This window comes from Corapipo altera, unplaced genomic scaffold (genome assembly GCF_003945725.1).
Source record: "Corapipo altera isolate COAL_440 unplaced genomic scaffold, ASM394572v1 61281, whole genome shotgun sequence".
Lineage (NCBI taxonomy): Eukaryota > Metazoa > Chordata > Aves > Passeriformes > Pipridae > Corapipo > Corapipo altera.
In genome coordinates this window covers 3,535,117-3,554,554 of record NW_020884921.1, presented here as the reverse complement: position 1 = coordinate 3,554,554, position 19,438 = coordinate 3,535,117, and the positions used below count along the sequence as shown (strand labels likewise).

General features: G+C 34.3%; 1 long non-coding RNA gene across 1 annotated transcript; it reads left to right on the top strand.

Moving 5' to 3' along the window:
* Positions 1-6,760: 6,760 nt before the first annotated feature.
* Positions 6,761-16,476, top strand: LOC113953614. The gene is made up of 3 exons (XR_003529943.1): positions 6,761-6,808; positions 15,622-15,732; positions 16,354-16,476. It is a non-coding gene; the product is annotated as an uncharacterized LOC113953614 (long non-coding RNA).
* The last annotated feature ends 2,962 nt before the right edge of the window (positions 16,477-19,438 follow it).

Below are 19,438 nucleotides of genomic sequence, written 5' to 3'. Positions count from 1 at the left end.
ATTTTGTGTTTTCTCATTTCTATCTGCAACCACAATGCCTAGAAACAATTAATTTTTAAAAAGAAAGTTTATATTTGGATTTTCTTGGTTTTGGCTGGGATAGAGCTAATTTTCTTCCGAGCAGCTGGTACATTGCCGTGTTTTGGACTTAGAATGAGATTAGTGTTGATAACACACTGATATTTCAGCTGTTACTGAGCACTGCTTGTCTTAAGTGGAGAACTTTTCTGCTTCCAATGCTGCCCTGACAGTGAGCAGGCAGGGGAAGCACAAGAAGCTGTGAGGGAACATGGCTGGGACACTGCATCTGAACTGTTCAAAGGGATATTCCATACCATAGGGTGTCATGCTCAGTATGTAGACTAGGAGGAACGTTGTCTAACGGCCCACTGTTCAGAAGAAGGCTGGGCATAGCTTGATTTCTAGTGAACAATTGGTGTAAATTTTTATTTGCACCACTTGTTTTTCTTGGGGTTTCTTTCTCTCCCTCTTTCTGTTATTTTCCTCTTCATTGCTATTATTAATATTATTATTTTATTTCAGTTCAGTTGTTAAATTGTTCTCATCTCAAACCACAACTTTTCTCACTTTTCTGATTTTCTCCCGCATCTCATGGGGGAGAGTGAGTCATGAGCTGTGTGGGGTTTAGTGTCATCTGGAGTTAAACAACAACAGGGATTTTAGAAAAGCTCTCATTTAGCCTTGTGGGACTTGCAATAGAAATATGATGCTAAGTTTAAGCAGGTGTAAGCTAGCAAAAAACTTTGAAAAATTCTGTCCTGAGCCCCAGTGTGAGAAGGCTTTATCATGGCCTTGCTATTGTATAACTTCATTAAAAACTCACAGACTTTGAATCAAGCAATTCACAGATAGAGTGATATACATGGAATGTATCCAGTCTCTTGAGAATATATGAAAGTAAAATATCTTTATAATAGGAACATTAACATCTTTGTTGTATCTTATGGTGTAGGATATGAAACTCTAAAAGATCTAAGAGAAGAGAAAAAGGAAAAAAAAGATATAATCTTTGTAGTAAAATAAGTGAAGGACTCATTTCATAGATTCAAATATTTTAATAGCTTATGAGATACTTGAATGTTACATATTTTGTCCAGGCATAAATTTCCTGTTATAATATGATGCTGGCAATCGATACTCAGAAAAATTAAAATCTTGAAATAGACATAAGAACTCAATAAAAAAGAAAAGAATTCTAGATAATTAGCGAAGATTATGAGTGTCAGCTTAAATAAAAGGAACAAATAGAAGAAGTTAAAAAATACTAGTCTCAAATATTTTTAATAAACATCTTCTGATAGAAAAGATATTTTTTGGATTTATTGTTTCATGAATAAACCATATATATTAACTTATAAGCAACATTATATGGGAATCTTAACTGGCATTATGAACATTGCCAAGGAGAACACTAACATAAACAATGATATTTCTTAAATAATGTTTCCCATTAACTCCTTACATTCTAGAAAATGGATGCTCCTAAACTAGGTTTTCCTCAATAGGAAACCCTTCTTCAGAGTAGCTGTTGACGTAATTGAAGGATAAACCCCAAATTTTCCGTGTCCATTTAAGGAAGTTTTTGTCTGGTTTGGTTTTTTCTAGTGCATTGAACTAGAAAGAATACCATAATACTTTCTTAAGTGGTATTCATTCAAAAGTACCATCAAATCTGGAAGAACCTTATTTACTACTAACACAAAATCAGACCTATGCAGAATCTTCAGATTGTTTTTTTGGTGAGAATGTAAACATTCACCCACTGATAAAAGAATACTTTACAATGAAATGGAAATAAAGGATCATTAGAAATTAAATTATCAAATGAGTTTTGTTTTGTGTATGACTAGATGTTACACAGCAGTGACCAGTAAGAGACATCTGTAGAGGTGTAGATTGAATGAAATTTACCCAGTGACTGCCAGTGGCTGAAACTCAGAAGTAATATTGAGACTTTTTCAGTTAAACTTCCAAAGTTATATAAACAGTAAGATCCTTGGAAGAGTCTGCCTTCTCACCTAAGATAGGGCTATCCATACTTAGATTCCTAAGTCAATTCCAGAGACTTGTTACTTAGATAAAAAAACCCTCAGATGAAAGCAACATAAAATTGTTTAGAAATGAACCTGACAAAAAGGTCTAGTCTTTCTAGTCTTAGAAAGACTAGAAAGGTTGACACTTCCTGCTACGACAGGGACTAGAGGTCAGTCAGCACAGTAAGATGATTTATCCATGGATATACCTCACTCAGTACAAATTGCTTGACATTAGCTGTTTATTCAAAACACTTCTTGTGACACAAGTATGATGTGCTAGCTAGCTAGTAGCCAGCACCATGCACAGTGTGGGAGCCAGTTTCAGGACTGTGATTTCATAAGATATCTGGATAATTGTTTCACAAGTGAATGAGATACCAAGTTTTTTTTTTTAAATATCCGATATATATATATTTTATAAAACACCAAACAAAACTAAACTGGAGATATTGAATCATTATTCAGGTGGATTAAATGGTGTTAGGCTGTGACGGGTGACTTCACACTTCCCACTTCTGGAGGCTAAAAAGTCAAGCCCTGAGAATTATTTCAGTTATCTAAACCAAGACAGCTCTCATGTATAAAATACAAGTGTCGGACCTCAGTCTTTTGCACACGCCCAGTGCAGACTCACAGCTGTTTCAATTCACTGCTCAGACAAAAACTCCATCTAAATCCCTGCTTAACTTAGTTATCTAAGATTATTTAATAAATTCAGATAATGCAGAGTTCAGGTCAAACCATGCATGAAAAACAAACACAGACATTTTATAATAACAAAGCTTTTATTTTACATGTGAGAATTTGATTTTTAGGTTCACTTGAACATGAATCTCAATCCACTTCCAGTTGCAGAAAAGTCCTCTAAAATGCAAAATCATTCTCCAGTTCTTTGTTTGTGCCACTTCACAGAAAGACAAGCATAATCCTAGTGCTAAAAGAAAACATGCTGAATAAGAGGTAGAGGTGCAAATAAGTCCCCACTCAGCCACTCATGAATTCACTCACTCACTCACTCACTCACTCACTCACTCACTCACTCACTCACTCACTCACTCACTCTCCCTCAGCGTGTAGAGGAGAGAATGAGAAAGGCAAACATGAGAGAACTTGTGGGTCAAGATACTGTTTAATATATAAAAGGGAAAAAAGTAAAAAACCTCAGATGACGCAAAAGCAATCACTTACCACCAGCAGACTGATGCTGACCAGTCCTCAAGCAAATGGCTATTTTGCAAAAACTTCCCACTCCAATTTCATTGCTGAGCAAGACCTTATATATTACAGACTATTTCTGTGGTAAACTTGGGTCAGCTGTCCCCGTTTTGTCACCTTCCAGGCTCATTACACCCAGCCTGCTGGCTGGTGGGGCCATAGTGAGAAACAGAGAAGTCCTTGAAGTTGCCCAAGTACTGTTCAGCAGTAGCTAAAACACTGGTGTGTTACCAATGTTGTTTTGGTCACAGATCCAAAACATAGCACCCTACAAGCTGCTATGAAGAAAATGATCTACATCCCAATGAGATCCAGTACACCTGTTCTCAACGAATAACCTTCTGTAAGCTCTTTGGAGAGCTCACCCAGGGCTGCAGTCACCCTTCCAGTGTCATTCATCAACTCCTGTAATACACAGGATGAGAATCCAGGTGATGAAATCCCCAGTCCTACAAAGATACTCTTCTGGACAGGCTCTTGAATCAGGAAATGCTCTGAAAACTTGTGAAAGAAGAGAGTATTTTTTAGTGTTAGAGCTTTCAAGAATAAAAAAAAAAAAATAGGTGCTTCTGAAATATACACAGTGTTTATAGAAGAGTTTTTTATGACAGGCTTGAAATTAATGACCTTCATACCATTCATCCCATGCAGTGCTGCAGCTCATTCTGATGGCACTCGCTATTCCTTACTTGATAAACAATATATCTGGCAAGGCAAGAAAGCCCAATTTAAAAGTCTCATCTTCACTTATGAATGTTGATTAAGGACTTCCTAACGTTTTCTCCAGGTGAAGAACAACAGTAAAATTCTACATTGTATTTCTAACAATGCAGCTGTTTTGCAGCGACAAGTATAGAGTGTATCTCAGCAGAAACACAACGGGTTACCGCTCACTTCAAAATAAATTTTCACAAATGTTGAAGTTGCAAAGTGAAAAGCTGAGCCAGTTTTTTTGTTTGTTTATTTGGTTTGGTTTGGTTTGGTTTGTTGTTCTTTTTTTTTTTCTAAGCTAGAAGTTCAACTTCCCAAGGAAAAGATATTGATTTTCTTACTGCAAGTCAGCATTTTCTAAAAGCAACATTTTCAAAAAATGTCTTTGATCCTCTTTGCACATGAAGAGAAATATGCATAATACAAACCCTTCTGGTTTACCCTACTTAAGAAACAGGGATAGACATCTTCTAATGTGCTATGCTAAAGTCTTGATTCAATGGGAAAAACTCCTTCATTGCTAGATTTAAAAAGACAGGTAGCTAAAAGAAAGATTGCATCATTTTTCTAAAACCTCACTTTTTGTTTTTTCCTAGAGATGAATGTTTTCACTCCAGAGTATGCAGTAAACCCTCTGTGTTTTATCTTTACATAGAAAATCTTTATCTGCACAATGTTTTGCAGTAGTATCATAAGACTATATGATAAAATTTAAATGTGTAAGAAGGGTTTTTCACCCAGGGGGTGGCTGGGCACTGGAACAGGCTCCCCAGGGAAGTGGTCACAGCACCAAGATTGACACAGTTCAAGAAGCATCTGGACAAGGCTCTGAGGCACATGGTTTGACTCTTGAGGTTGTCCTGTGCAGGGCCAGGAGTTGAACTCAATGATCCTTGTGGGTTCCTTCCAACTCAAGATATTCTATGATTCTATTAAATGATTTTGTTAGTCTTCTACCAAAAAAAGTGACCATATCATTGATTTTACGGTGCAAAATAATGCAAAGTTTAACAAAACAGATTTGCTTTTGCTTTAAATTTACAACTTTCAAAAAGAATTAGTTCTTCTGGTATTTGCCAGGCCTTAATACTAAAAGAAGACAGATGTCTCTGTTTTCTAGAGAATCAATGCACCATCAAGACATTTCTTCAGGATAGAAAAAGATGATGAAAACCCCACGTATTTTCCTAGTAGAACATTGGATAAAATTGAAATAAATGAGGATGTTCCACATTTTTGCTACCATCAGAATTAATATTTGTTTAGTAATAACATTTTTGATGTTTACTTGATGCTTATCAGAATTATTCAGTATAGTGAAACCTACTACTAGGTAGCGTGGATCATAGTGAATTCTTCCAGCTTCTACCAGAACATAACCTAATCAAAAATCCCCAAGTTTCATTTATCTCACTGGATGACAGAACTAGTGATCTCCTAAAGACCTCACACACTTTACCACATGTTTATGTTTTCTAATCTGTACTGTGTTCACAGGTAGGGAACGAGATCAAGTAATTTCTTTGTTTTCTTTCTCCAGTGAACAGTAGTTTTGGAAAAGTGTTTGTAGAGGAACATTCTGCTTTCTTTCACCTCACATGCAGGATTTACTTACTTGGAAGAATAACTGAATAAAACAGACACATTAGGAATTATTAGAATGGTATTTAGCTTTTCTAAGTCTACTATGTGTATTGATGAGAATGATTATGGACATATCATGTAGTTTACTTGTCCAGTTACACATTCTGAAGGAATGTGATCCTTGATCTTCAATGGAAAAGTCCAAAGAATTGCAAACACTTTCTGAGTTTCTTTGTTCAATATTGTATAGACTTGATTCACTTAAAATACTGATTTTCTTTTCCTGCACAACCATCTTCCAACGTAATTCAGCCCAGGTGGATAATTGATCCAGACTTGCTACTGCCCTGCACTTACAAAACTTTTAATTCTGGGGAGCTCTTGATTTGTACAAGACTGCTACACAAAGTTTTATTCTAAGTCTGCCATACTTCTCAGAGTTAAGTCAGATCTTAAATTCAGAGGAAGAGGACCTCTTTTATTCAACCTCTGAGGGAACACAAAGCTTCAGGGAACACGTCCAGTTCCAATCGCATGTGACAGTATGCATGATTATTTAATTTTTAATGGACTTTTTGTCAAAGTCAGCTATTAAGTAACGAGCATAAGGGAACTGTTTAAGTTTGACATACATAATCAAAAATCTTTTCTAAATGCTCTATCAAAAAACCTACACAAATAAATAAGATCTCTAAGATATCTTCTCTTAAATATCTGCCTTATAGAATCTTCAGTCGTGCTTTATTTTTCCTAGTCTTCCTTCCAAAATGCGATCCTTTCTTTTTATAGCCCACAGTATTTTACCCATTCATCTGACTGTTTCTTCTGAAGTTTCAAGTGAGCTAAAATTCCCTCAATTTTCTACTCAGAAAGTGGTTTCAGTTTTTGTCTATTCCTCGTTAGTTTCAAAATTTAATTCACTTCTACCTTTCTCTAATACCTGCAATATTAATCACACACTGTGGTAGTTTGGTCTAGGCCTTCCTTGGTGACTAGTTTGTAACCAAGGAGGTGCCCAGATTTACCCAGTATTTGCTACGATTTTTACGTAAGCCAGACTATAAGAAGAAAGGAGGAGAGGCCTTCGGTCTCTTTCCTTTTGGTTGCTTTGGAGGGGCAGGTTCCCTGCTGTTGAGACTGTCGGGTTGGGAAGTGAGACCTGATAAGACCTTGTCGACCTTGGGAGGTGGAGGTTGCTGGCGATCGTTCCAGAACGACTTTCTGTTGTCCCAAGGAGAGAAGTAAGATATTCTTTGCTAATTCTTTTAATTGCTAGATCTTGGGCTATTGATCGGGATATATATATATATTTTATTTCGATTTTGTTCCTTTTTTTCCTTTCCCCCTTCCCTTTCCCTTTTCCTTGTGAAATTGTATATATATTTCAATTGTATAAACTGTAATATAAGTGTAAATATTTATATATATATTGCTTTAGCTGTTTCTCTCTTGTTTCGGTTTTCTTGGCTGTTTTTTTCCCTCTTCTGTCTGAGGTTTGGGGCGGGAATTCTTGTGGTAAGGTTTGGAGACTTGTCAGGGAGCCAGCTTCAAACCATATCACACACAAACCTCAGATTTTTTATGCGTAGAAATGTGACATCAGCTTGCTCCACTACTTGGATGATCAGATTTGATCTCATCACAATTAAACTCTTAGGTGACTTTTTTAAAAGTAGCAAAATTAAATTACAGGACAAGAGAAACTGTTTAAGTGTTCTGAAAATGTTTTAACTATTCATATTAATTTAATAAGACATCATATTATTTTCCAAATCAGAACTCTATCTCTCTAATATATTCCTATCTGTAAGCAAGTGCTAAGAACCTAGCTAAAAGAAAAGATTAAATCACAGCTAGTGAAGTTAGCAAATATCTTGGACAATTGCCGAATATTCACTTCAGAATCGGTTGCAAGCAGGAATCAGCTGCAAAGAGGGCACACAAGAAGCACTATGCAGTCACCATTTATCTGGTTCCTGTGAAGTTGGCCGTATTAGATTAAGCAGTTGAGTAGTTAATAGTAGTTGTTTCAAAGTGGCTAAAGTGCAGTTACATGGGTTGTGTTAACATCCAGATGATATGGGGAAACCAGGAGCTATGAGGCAGGAACAGCTTTGAATGGCACAACCATGTACAGAAGTTAACAGAAGTCACCAGACACATTTACTCAACGAACTTATAAAAATTTAGTAAATACTTTTAAAGATGAGAACAATACTAAGGCCAGTATCACGCACTGCATTGTTTGCTGATTGTAAAAGCTGTCTATTTAGTAGCAAGGGCAGAAGCACCCTGACATAACTACTTCTATTGTCTCTGATTTGATTATAAGTGTGTTTCTATCAAACAGAGTACTGTTATAGTAAGTCCATGTACACAACACTGGAGGTTTATCCTTTAGAAACAGAATGTTGTTAGCCAGTAACATTACTTTAAACACCAGAATTTCAAACTTAAAATCACTTGGAGCCCTCAAAGCCAGAGATAAATAATGAAAGTTTGTATTTAGCATTTAAACTTTGAGGAAAAATCACACAGTGGATTCAATTTATCCTTTCTAATATTTATTCTTCAGTTTTGCTAAATACCACTCTAACAAAAAATGCAAGTGTAAATAAAGAATTCAATTTCAAATTTTACTTGTTGCTTGACTTTGAAAATATCCCTATGATCATAAACTCAAAAATTTCCACTTCAGTGAGCTAAAAGCCTTGGATGACTGAAATGTTTTAAGAAAGAATTTCAGCACATTGGAATAAAAATGGCAAGGTTAATTAGTATCTTAAAATTCACAGAATCATAGAATAGGTAAAGTTGGAAGCGACCACTGTGGGTCATCTGGTCCAACATCTAGTTATTTTTTAGTGTCTTAAAAATCCCTGCTAAGTCAAGTTACAGATAGAAATGCCTAAGCTGCTCTGCTTAGCAAAACACAGAACTATCTTGCCTCAACAATTTTACAGTGTGATGTGTAAAGTATAAAAAAATAAAACATATTTATTTCTCCTATACTAGTGTTAATCTACATAAATCCATGCAAAATATTCATGAATACAAAACATGTTGCAACATTTTAAAAGTAGTCATTAAAATAAATGCATGAAAATGCTGTAAATCATGGTTCCTCTATGAAAGAAAGGTTCTATCACATCCAAACTGAGCCATAAAACGGTACTATCACTAAAAGTGATGTGTTTACCCAAAGTACACTTCTAAAATTTAGCACTGAGATAAAATGTATTTGCTGGGAAACCTGTATGAAATGCATTAACTCTAACATTTGCCTACTAGATAGCAGCAAAGAAAATAGGTTTGTCTATGTTTGACTTCTGACATGCAGCAAGTTAGGTTGATCAACTCAATATTTCTAAATGAGTAGGACTTTTTATACTTTAAGCTAAATATAAAATCATTTGCTTTATGTTAGTCTGTTGACTATTTACATTCAATTATATCAATACTATTTAATAACATAGAAAATCCAAGCAATAACTGATTATCAAGTAAAAATAGTGAAAAAAATAAAAGGAATGTTAGAATCCTCCAGCTATTCAATTGTGAGTAGATTATACAGAGAGAGACAAATACTAGATAAAATGCAGATTCTTATTATTGATTTTTTAATCTGTATTACTGGCTACCTTTTTGCTTATTGTTTCTATGTTTTATCTGCATTGATGCTTTTACACAAAGGTACATCAGAGGTATTGGTTTTGTTCAAGGTCACTTCTAAAAGAGACATGCTGAGCGTAGAATAGTCAAACAGTACTGTGGAACTTTTTTCATGTGTATAAGTACTGACAAAAGCAACTATCATAATACTAATGAGCTAACATATTGCATTAAGATCAGCAAGTGGATCAGAACTAAGTTATACGCTTTCTTTTTCCTTTAAATAAGATTTTCAAATAGGAAAAAAACCACCACCATCCCCCAAAATAAAAGAGGAAAAAAAAACAAACAAAAAGAAATGCTAACCCCGCATATCTTTAAAGTTCTTAAAAACTCTTGGAAGACTTGTCCTCTGTGCCAGATATCAGAGCTATCCTGGCTAACCCAGTACGAAATCCCTAAAGAGCGTTCTGGGTTGTTGCAAGGGGAATGAACACCAAATAACTATGGGACATGAAAAGACAAAAACGGTTTTCTCATTTTGGAGTGATAGTCTAATCTCTGAGAGAATCAATAGCTGTTCAGGTTTGATGTTCCAGTTGTAGAAGTGTTGAGCACCTTTCCAAATTGATTTTCCTGTATCAAAGACAACCTGCAGATGTACTCAGATATTTCCAGCACTCAGATATTTTCAGAGATATAATATATTGTCAGAGGATAAAATCCATTTTTTTACTGTTTTGGGTTTCTATCTAGCAATCAAATTTTACTTTTTTTCCCTAGCCTACTGGAAGGGAAAATTATTGTATGAGTCATATAAAACAAAAGAGGAACATATTTCAGATTTTTTTTTTAAAGTTTTTTTCTTGTTTCCAGAGAATTATAAATTTTAAATAGTATACTCATTCAGTATAAATAGTATACTCATACTTATACTTTATACAATGTAAGAAGATTCTAGGGATTAGGCAGAACTAAGACAAAGACTTATGGCATTGTACAGGCTTAGGTAAACAAGAAGGCATATACAGTAAAATCCTCAAGTAAAACAGCCTCTCCAGGACTTGGGGAGAGTAGTTCACTCATCCTTTTCTTCAAGTTGATAGATTATTTTCATACCTCAGAATTTCCATGTCATGAAAATAAAATAATATTAAGAATCCACTATCCAAAACTTCCAAAAAAAAAGCAGGGGAAAGATTTGGTGACCTTCCTTTTCACTGTAACTCCTAGAATATCTATTGCTTTTCACTCTTGTAAAAGCTCACAGAAACACACACATTAGTGATCCTGATTCTAAAAATCCTGTTTCTAAAAATCCTTAAATGACTGGTTCTCAGCTTTCAATAAACATAAACTGTGTAATAAGTAATCTTGTTAAATATACCCCTCCCAATTCAGTCATCCTATTGTTCATAACCTTATCTACTTCATCTCTGTCTGTCATCAAATTGTAATTTTTTTACAGCAGTGAGAATATCTTTCTAGGTATTTATATAGTGGTAAAAGCAGTAAGGTACTGTTTTCAAATTAGTCTTCATGAAAAATCAGCCACTACTTGGGAGATCTAACTCAAAGTTTGCATGCAGTTTCAGTGAAAGAGTGCGCAGAGAATTTAGCATGCCATTCTTGTCTTATAGGTCTCATGTTCAATTCTTCCATTATAGACAAAACTTAGATTCTCTACGACTATGAATTACAAAGCACATTGATAAATAGAAAAAAATACTTCGCTTAGAGATACACATAGAGTATTATTCTCTAGCAATGAGAAAAATTAGATACTCCTATCAGCTAACTGCTGAAGTTACAGTGATCATAGAATAATGATCATAGAATTACTTTCATTACTTTTTACTTATTTTCAGTAGAACTGTTCTAATGACATCTCTGTTTCAGGATGTCAGATCATAATTAGAATCAAACTGAACACAGTGGAAGGAGACTTCTGTCATCTCAAATATTGCAGAGGTATCTAATATCAAAATCTTTGCTACCTTCTCCCCTGTACACCCAGACTAAGTAGCTCTGGGGAGATGGAAGGGAAGAAGGAAAAAGAGAACAAAATCCAAGAAGCTAATCTGTCATCAAAAGAGTCAGAAGACACCTATAACTGAGAGTCAAGCATGTGCCCCTGTGTCTCAAAAAGTCAATTTTTAGGGTAGACTATAGCAGACATTCCTTTTCTGTAGGGAGTTTGAAGCACATAATTACTTTTTAAGTTAATTAAATAACTGTTTAGCTCTATTTAAAATACTGAATGTGCATGTGCACATGAACAAGGCTTCTTTCTGTAGTATGTATCATACAAACAAGTGCACTTCTGTCTGTGTTATAGCTTGAACAAAAAGTCTGCCATTTCAACATGTTTATAAACCTGTCTCTGTCTGCCTGCTTATAATAGTGTGAACAGAGGCTTGCATACACAGCATGTTCAGGAGGGGAGCTTATGCTGAACAATACAGCAGTACAAAATCCTAACCTAAAAGTTCTAGAAAATGTGGAATTTCTAGCCACATAAAACCAAATTGTTTCCACAGTTTCAAAAATGCTCTTTCTTTACATATAAAAAGTCCCAAAAGAAATCAATAACTATGAAGATTTTGTATCAACCTTCTGGTCACAGCTTTATGATAAATTTGAATCTTATACTTTACAGTTTCCTTTTTTTCTTCTCATATTGCACATAAAGAAAACCCCTTATGATCAGAGTTTGCAATTGTGATAACATATAAAAATGTATTACAACAGTTTCATTCTTCTATTTTGGAAAAAAAGAGGTGAGTTTCACCAATCCAGGTAAAAATTCTGGCCATGCACCATATTCCATGGTCTTGAAACAGACAGTTAATACAAACAATGAGTTTGAACTGGGTTAAGATCAATCAACTTAGCAGGGGGACAAAGAGATTAAAAACAGATAAAATACATGCTACTGGATTTGTTTCCATTAAGAAGGATGTTGTAAATCAATTTTTACTTCATCATCTCACATTAATATAGTGGTAGAATTACCTGATCCAAGGGCTTAAAATAGCTCCATTATATTTAAAGTATTATCTACATATGATTACTTCAGATTCCCTCTAAGTAGTTTAGAGCTATATATTATTGATTTTAACTAGCAAAACTACTGGATATGCATAGTGCATATTTTGGCTGTATTTAGAACTGAAAAAACTGTGCTCGAAGAAAAGAACTTCTGACTCACGAAAATGTTTTGACAGTCAAATTTTTTAGCATTGTAACCTAAAGTTTCCACACTCAGACATTAGTAAGCCAATACAATAATCCGCAAAAGAAAGAGGAAGAAATTTATTGAGCCATTCTAACATTTTTGGTTTATATTGCTGAGTCAAATATGTCTGTAAAATGCCAGAGGAACTGAAAATTTTAAGGTTCATAAGGTGTTTTTACTGCAGTCATTTTTGATGCAGGATATCATATTACACTCAATAAGCTGGGCCGAGAGAGATGGAGAGTTGTCTAAGCAAGAAAGAAGAAACTAGTGAAAGAGCACAATGGAAGTGCAAGTGGAGGAGTAATTTGGATATCAAACTTGAATTTCAAAGAGACTTTTTTTTGCCTTTTGTGTTTGGACAAGCTTAAAAAATGCTTTAGTTGCATCTTAGTTGTACATAAAACCAACATACAATGACAGTAACACAGGGAAGGAAAAGAAAATAGGATTCAAGGTTGATCTCAATTTCTATTCATTGTTACACAATAAAGTAACTCAGAACTAGAAACTGAAAGGCAAATTTTTCAAAACAAGTGATTCAGTGAATTGATGCTGAAATGGTACCCTTAGCATCAATGATTTGTAGATGCTAACAAAAAAAAGATCTTAAATTTTGCACAGTTAAGTTTTTTTTTTATTTTAATAATGACAGATCTTACTAGTGTTTTTTGTTTCATTTCCATTCTATTTATTTGTTTTCAATTTTATTACCAAATACTTATCCTATATTTTATCAATGTCCTATCCTTATAGGCCTGTAAAACAATGATCTTTAAAGGTATGCCTATACAAATGCCTGTACGTGTAAACAGAATAAAGCCAGAGTGACAACTCCGTAGCACTGATCATCTACACCGCATTCCACATTTCCTCATTCTATTTTTGTCTGTAAGTGAGAGTATTCACAGGACCACTATCTAGACACTGGTCAAGGAACATGGGAACTGTCTATAGTGGGAATATGAGCCTAACTCCAACATTGCTACCCCTACAATTACCTTCAGCACAATGGTAAGCTTTTGAGCCCTCAGACTACAATGCACTTTACTGTCATATGCAGACTAGAATACCCACAGAAACTGGAATACTTCTTGTTTCAGAGTGTGTAAACCCAACTGCAATGGACTGACTCAGAAATAATTTTCGATATTGTGAACTTGTAAAACATACACATACATTTACTTCTTTGGATCACAGGTTCTATTTGGGGTTCAGGTCAGGACAAAAACTGAGTGATAGGTATTACAGATGCATCTTAAGGGCAAAAAGAACCTCAATATAGATTCATATCAAGAATTCTGGCTAACCATATGTAATTCTGTTGATCATAAGTCATGAATCAAGAAACTGCAAGTTCATTTTTGAGAAACGCATATTCATGATGTCTTTTAGCATATTCTCTGGCAAGCTCAAAGTACCATTCTGGCTACCAGCAAAACTGGTTTCCTGAGTTAGTGAAGAGCAAACTTCTGTACTAGAGGCAGATCACTGTCCCACAGAGGCAGCAGTGAAGGACATCCAGGAAGACCTTATGATTAGGCATGAAGGCCTGGACCAACACAGATAAATGTTCAAGGAAGATGGCTAAATGGCCACGTAGCAGTATATAGAGGGAAAAAAGTTGAAATAAACAATATAAATAGTCATCTTGAAGACCATGGTAGTCCTGATGATAAAACTAACTGTTCATTTGTTGAAAACTATCTGCCTGGGCACTCTTCTAGAACAAATAAGAAGTCACCTCTGAATGAAAAGGGCCTAGTGTGGATGATTCTCAGAAAAATAAGAATCTAAGGGACTGTGCTCCTGCACTGATTACCTAATTCAGATACTGATTTAAAAGTACTATATGCAAATGAGATGAGATGACATCAGATCAGATCAGATTAGATCAGATCAGATGAAAACTGAGAACTCAAACCTTTTAGTAATATGCTGAACTGAAAAAAAACCAGTGTTCATAATTAGGGACCAGAACAGCAGGTAGCAACCATAGAAGTCTCAATAGTGGAAACATACATCAGGCATACAGCAGAGATCAATTACATAGCATCTAATTTGGAATAAACTACTTGTATTTGCCCTTTTTCAAACAGTAGATAAATATCCTCTCAAAAATGCCAATGAAGTTTGTCATATGGTTGTTTGATTATATATGAATACTATTGTCTTGACTGTGAAATTCACCGTGAAATGACTAAAACATTACAATAAAAATGAAACAGGCCTGGTACATATTGTAATTTTATATTTAAATATTTCTGTACTCAAATCTAGTGACTGGAGTTATTAATAATTTCCCTTTTCACGTCTATACACTGATTAGATCTCTGATTGTAAATTTAAGTGAAGGAACACCACAGATAACTGACCAGTTTAAAATATTATATACTAGAAGTGGACTTCTTCAACCTAATGAATTGTTGTCCATGAAAACTCTTAGGATGTGCATCACATCAAGCTGATGTTACTGAATATGGGAAAGCAGTCTTCAGTAAAAGATGCTTCTGGAAATATTCTAAAAAAATCTGCAGATAATGGTTGTATCAGCTGACTATCTAATTGTCAAGGTTGATGGTAGATCCAACTGCTGACATGAACCTTTCAAACAGTCAGGTTAAAGTCCCTGCTCTGTCCAATTTATGTAACAACGCACATATCTAAATACAGAAAGTAACTCTTCTTAATAGTGCATTTAAAATTTTCCATAATTTAGAATTATGTTTTCAAATGGTAAAAAACCCCTAACACTAGTCCCAAGTTATTTACAATGTTAATTAGTCAAGGTTTCCAAACAATTACATGCATTTTCTCAGTTTAGAGACAGTTATAACAAAAAAAATATGCAGTTTAGTGAAGAAGGAGCTTAAATTCCAACTGCTGCATTTTAGTTTGCCCTTAGGCTAAATTTTGTATTAACATCTTGGATATAAAATGTTACTGAGGTACTTCAATCCAAGTCACCATTGTTTTCATAACTCTTTAATAATACAAATTAGTGTCATAAATTAATATGATGTCTTTTCACATAACTCATTATATTTTGACACAATCTAGTTTAGATTTCCATTTTATAGTAATTTAATAATTGAAACATCACAAAAGAATGTACACTGCCCTTATTTAACAATTTGAGTCTACATGGCAAAGAAACAGTGACTTTTCTTCAGAGGGGTGAGGTTGTAAATCCCTCTGCTACAGGTGATCTACTTGAACACCAGCAGTATTTTTTTCATTCATGTGATATGAATGTAAGCTCACAGACCACAGAAACTATGAAAGCTTTAGAATATCAATGTGGAGATTAAAAAAGTAAGTAAACATAAGCTATATCTACACAAATATAAGATGATAATAATAGTTATAAGGGGTAAATATCTCTTTATATTTATTTTCTGTACAGCCTCTTCTGCATTGAATTATAAGGAAAGTGCATACTATGGGTAAAGTAATATTATTTTTGAACAACAATAATTAAACAGTCAAATAAACAAACAAATAAAATCAACAAAACAAACAAACAAACAAAAAACGAGGAAAGCTGTTGACCAAAGAATTTAAGTTTTATAAAGTAATTAAAAAATATTATTAAATATGCAGTCAGGATTCTAGAGCAGAACATGACTTCTAAAACATCGCAGAGGAGCTCAATTTTGACATGTGGAAAAATACCCCTGCCAATTTATTTTTGTTATAAATAGAGATAAAAGTATTTTTATACTTAGAAAAGAAATAAAAGCAGTTAACGTTAAGATTGTATACTAAAAGCAGTTGCTAAACATGCATCTTCATATCCTCCTCACAATATCTTTACTGTGGAACTTAGGTAAACTATATGAACAAACTTTTAAAGAACATGGAAAGCTGAATACCATTAGTAGCTGTCATGATAATATCTGTTCATGCACTGTTATATGGAGGTTTATCCAATAGGTGTTTCAAAACACTTCTGAAGACTCTGGAGGGAAAAGTATCATCACCAGCAGCTTCTGGTGCAGTGCTTGGAAGCTGTAACCTACGGTTTCTCAGTAGCGAGCCTGTGCATATGTCTCTCAGAATATGGTAAAGTATTCCTGGATTTACTAAATTAGATTGTATTTGAAAGTTTATTTATGCTGTGTTAACAGCAAGTCTTTTCTCTTCCCATGATCAAGAATCCTCATAGTATTTTACTGATCTACCTTGAAATTACCTAATGACAAAGGCAACCAAGTACCTCTCCAGAACTGATTAGTTGCTCACACTTATGATTCCTTTATGGGTAAACCCTTGCATTTAATGCTTTTGATTTAATGCATGTGGTACTTTAGCAAGTTTTCATCAGTACATAGACAGATCCAAATACAGACAAAGCTCATACTCAGGAAGTAAATTTTTTCCTTTATATTCCTTTGGAAAGCCAACAAAGAAAACAGGAGTAAGGTTGTGTGATATTTCCTTTCTGTTTCACCATACATGAAGTTTCGAGAGCAAAGTGGCAGCCATTTCACACTAGCCTTTCTTCCATAGTGAGGAAACGGAAAATTAGCAGGGTGACAATTAGAATACATAAGTTTAAGAATTTTTTTTAATATATAACTTATTGAAACATTTTTTTATACTAGCTCATACAAGGATTTTGATATAATTGCCAAAATAGAATGAAAGTGATGGCTACCTGATAAGAGTAACATAATTAGATCCTGCCAGTTGCCTCTTTGTATATTGATATTAACAAGTTTCTTGTACAAAGGCTGCTTTTTTGAAGGTTTTAACTGGAATATTTTGTTGTTCACACTGTCTAAGAAGTTGAAGAAAACAAATGAAGGTCCACAGTCTGTTCCACTTCTGTCATAGGGATTAAATAACTAAGTAACAAATGGATCGCATAGAGTAAAATAGTTGATGCTGAGAAGCTGGATAAAAAGATAAAATGTTATTGCATCCTCAAAAAGACTTATCATACTAGAGGAAGTAGTCAATAATGAGCCACCCAGCAATGTTGTCCTTTTAAACCAAACACATATTATCAATTGTTTCCTTTTACATCAAAGCAAATATTTCAAACTAGTCGGTATTAAATAGGAGGAAAAAAAATTCTTTTTCACCAAGTACCTGAAGAAAAACTGCAGTGTAGTACTCTGTACAGTGTTGATTACAAAAGCAAGCTATAAGATATATACATATATATATATGTGATATATATATATATATATAAGGTATAGCAAGTTATATTAATAATTGTAGCCAAAATTCCAAGCTCAGAGATACAAATTCCACTGGAATACCACTGGAATACAACCCTACAGAAAACATATCTTCTACCAAGTGAAGACTCCCATGAAGGTTTAAATTTTCTGACTTCAGTTTAACTACTATGATACACATTGACCCCTCTAGTGAGCATGTAATTACAGCTCCCTGCTACGTCTCATACTATAAAACAAAGTGACTGCTAATATGTAACAGCAGCAATATTTAGTCTGCTTCATTGGGTTTGTAATGTGAGTTCAAATTAAAAACTAAGCCCGTGAGAACCTCTGTGTTTAGACAGTACAGAGAGAGCTCTTGTTGTTTATATAATCCCTCTGCTAAAACAGCTTAGAATAATTCTTCTGTTGTGCCTGCCATTTTAGAATATAGTTCTTCAGCTGAAGGGATTCAAAGAAAAACTCCAAATGAGATTGTCTCTAACTATTCCATTCTGTCTATATACACAGGGGATGCAAACATTAAAATGCAAGGAATTAAATGCTGTCCTTTTTCTCTGTGAACTGCACTTCCCTTATGTTTCCCATATTATTCCATACTTTTTCAAATTTTGCATGTTGTATCTGTGTATTTATGCATTGTAGAGACACTTTTTGGGACTGAGAAGGGAATTTTTTTATATGATTGAAAAGATGACTTTAAAGAGAGACTGAACTAAGGACCATGAAAAGAGGAATCTGTTGTGAAAAAATTAAGTACAGGGTCAAACTAGTCAGTGTGAAATCACTGGTTTTCTTATACTTTTTTATACTTATTTGAAAAACCTCTTCATTAAGTACCTTCCTATAAATTAATCTGATACGTGAAGTCTGATGCACTAGTGGTTTTGCATGTTTGTTTGTTATGGTTTTTGTTGTCTTGTTGATTGTTTGCTCCTTTTTCTTTTTTTTATAATAGACTTGATTCTTCTATTACCATCTTTAAAAATTCACAGGAATAGTCTTAACTGGACTTCAAAGCTTAGTTTTTTGAATGATTCCTAACTTAGTTTGGTAATAATGGAAATAAGATTTTTCCCAGTGGAGAAAATGGTAAGACAGTTAATTAATTAGAGGCTTTAAGAAATGAGAAACAGCATACACTAGAAAGCAGGCCTGAAATATCTTACAATAGTAGGGGACATTATAAGCAGAAGCAAGAGTAGAAATAAACAGGTTTCTCACCATTAGAAATGTTCTGGAAATGTTCTGAAAATTAAATGTAGCTTGGAGGGTTCATAGAAAGGGAAGGGAAAAATTACCTAGACTCATAAGAGTATGAACATATTACTGGGAAAACAGAAGACTCAGTAGACAAACTAATAAGCAAAATGGGAAGAAATGAAAGCTGAACTATGATGGCTGCACTGGTGGAATTCATGTCTAGCAATCAAGTTCTGTAGCATCCATGGGGAAAATAAAGTCAGACATTGTACAGATTTTTATTTTCTCTTGTGAAATTTTCATTTTTATAACAATTCAACAATTCTTTGAACAATGTAGCGTTTTCTTTTCAACTTATATGAAACATATGCACTACATGACAGAAAAATCTAGCCTCCTTAGGCTTTCTGTATAGCTGCTACAATAAAATGTCTAATTTATGATACAGCTGCAATTTGTTGTATGAATAACCATGCTTTTGCTTCTGCCAATTGTGATAGGACTTGTCTCCTGTATTTTTTCCTCAGTTGTTGTTGCTTTAAAAAAAATATAGTTGAAGATAGTTGAACTCCAGTGATGCAGAGAGTTTCTGGAAGATCGTCTTTAAACAGGAACCACCATATAAA